The sequence below is a fragment of the Anabrus simplex genome, chromosome 6, assembly GCF_040414725.1.
Source record: "Anabrus simplex isolate iqAnaSimp1 chromosome 6, ASM4041472v1, whole genome shotgun sequence".
Classification (NCBI taxonomy): Eukaryota; Metazoa; Arthropoda; class Insecta; order Orthoptera; family Tettigoniidae; genus Anabrus; species Anabrus simplex.
This window is the reverse complement of record NC_090270.1, coordinates 348691859-348694218: the sequence shown is the minus strand read 5'-3', so window position 1 is coordinate 348694218 and position 2360 is coordinate 348691859. Positions and strand designations below refer to the sequence as shown.

The 2360-nt window shown below is 49.2% G+C and overlaps 1 non-coding gene across 1 annotated transcript; it reads right to left on the bottom strand.

The window, feature by feature from the left end:
* Positions 1–328: 328 nt before the first annotated feature.
* Positions 329–447, bottom strand: LOC137501351 (5S ribosomal RNA). Its single transcript, XR_011018501.1, has one exon. It is a non-coding gene; the product is annotated as a 5S ribosomal RNA (ribosomal RNA).
* Positions 448–2360: the final 1913 nt, after the last annotated feature.

Below are 2360 nucleotides of genomic sequence, written 5' to 3'. Positions count from 1 at the left end.
CTCTCTCTCTCTCTCTCTCTCTCTCTCTCTCTCTCTCTCTCTCTCTCTCTCTCTCTCTCTCTCTCGCATCATCATCATCATCATCATCATCATCATCATCATCATCATCATCATCATCATCATCATCATCATCAGGTCAGGTTAGGCGGGCACCTCGGAGGAAGTTAAGTATCTACAATAAACTTGAATCATGTTGGAAAGTTAAGAACATCTGGTTAGTTTCACATGTAACAAAAATCGATCAATTTCGACATTTGTGCAGCCGTAAGGCTAAAGTTGATGATAAAGGGTTATTTAGAGATCAGAATAGTAGGTAAAAAGGGAATTGAGCCAACGGCACGTGGTGTTCCCAAGCGGTCACCCATCCAAGTACTGACCACGCCCAATGTTGCTTAACTGCGGTGATCGGACGAGAACCGGTGTATTCAACATGGTATGGCCGTTGGCGAGAAAGGAAGTCTTCATTGATGCATGTGTACAGAAGGCAACGGTTATTTATTCTTTGGAGGTGGGCGGGCGCGTTGTCGAGACGAGACTTTGCTCGGAGATCGCGATGGAGGAGCGTACGAGGGCGGTACTGAGCGCGCGCGGCGGGGCGCGGCGGAACCTAACCCGAGTAGTTTTAACCTCACTTCGTCGTAACCTAACCCCAACTCGACCCAGGGCCTACATTCAATCCCAACCAATCTCCTCAAGAAAGAAAAGAAAGAAAGACCCAGGGCCCCGTGGTAGTGGTAGTAGTAGTAGTAGTAGTAGTAGTAGTAGTTGTTGTTGTTCTTGACGGCGGTGCGATTGTCGTTTCAAGCGGCAAAAGGACTGAATAATCCGTCCGGCTATGATGGTGTTAACGACGACGATTATTATTATTATTATTATTATTATTATTATTATTATTATTATTATTATTATTATTATTATTATGAGGTTTTCTAATTTCTTTTGACCTTAAAGTAACAATGCTAACCACTTTGATGTGATGTCCCCCTTTTAACTTGCCTTTGGTTTGCTTAAGGGTAAGAGGCTAACACAACTGCTCTTTTTTTTAAAGGTGTGGTGGCCCTGAAAAGGGCCGTTTCTTAAGAAGGGTGGTTATTCCCTGTAGCTCCTTACTTGGAGCTGGTGTATTTGGTGACTGCCTTGGTGCCCTCGCTGACGGCGTGCTTGGCCAGCTCTCCGGGCAGCAAGAGACGGACGGCAGTCTGGATCTCCCGACTAGTGATGGTGGAGCGCTTGTTGTAGTGGGCCAGACGGGAAGCCTCCGCGGCGATACGCTCGAAGATGTCGTTGACGAAGCTGTTCATGATGCTCATCGCCTTGCTGGAGATGCCAGTATCAGGGTGTACCTGTTTAAGTACTTTGTAGATGTAGATGGCGTAGCTCTCCTTCCTCTTGCGCTTCTTCTTCTTATCTCCCTTGGAGATGTTCTTCTGGGCCTTGCCGGCTTGGCGGCCTTTCCGCTAGTCTTAGGAGGCATGGTTGTCTCGTGTAGCTACTGAGAATCCAAACGAATGGCTGGGCCATGGCCATGCCCCAAGTCTCACACAGAAACCAGAGATTAGGTTCTGATGAGGATTGTAGCCCTCCGACCGATTAGGTCTTGGGTGCTATCTCCTTCACAGGTATGCTGGACAGAATGATGGTATGTGGAAGGGGAGTCCTGTTTCATAAGTCATAGCTGGTCAGAATATGACCTGCGCCCCGTAGAGGGGCGACGCACGTGGGAGGCCCTGGGTTTGTACCAGGGTATCTGAATGCATTACTGGTGGTAGTTTGCTCGTGCGTTGAGATGAGGTAGTAAGCTGATGTGACGTGGGTCACCCATCCAGGTGGACGCCACGCCCAATGTTGCTTAACTATCTTTACATAGTGCAAGAAGAAGAAGGGAGAGGAGGTGATGCTGATACTGAGCCAGGGGTGTGGGGGGTTGACTGATTGGTGCTGCTTGGTAGGGAATAACCACGAAACTTGGTGGGGAGGAGGTTGGCTTGGGCTAATATACAATTAGCTGTCGGCTTGGCATGGGAGGGAGTAATGGATTGGCTTGGGGGGAGAGTAGACTGATTAGTAGGCGAAGAAGATGGTTGGTTTCTTGGCTGGGTTGGGGGATGGTACCATGGTAAGAGGCAGGGATGGTACTATGGTAGGAGGAAGGTATGTTAGGGGGAGGAGGAGGTTTGGTAGAGTGTAAGTGTCTGGAATGTTTGTAGTGCGCTTTAACTGCTTGCTTGATGTAGGGGCAGCCAGGGTATGAGGCAGCGTGACTGCCTTCACAGTTAGCGCACCTCGCCTGGTCCCTTGGTATAGTGCAGCTGGTATGGCGGTGAGGGCCGCCACACCTATTGCATCGAGTGCCTTCCGTG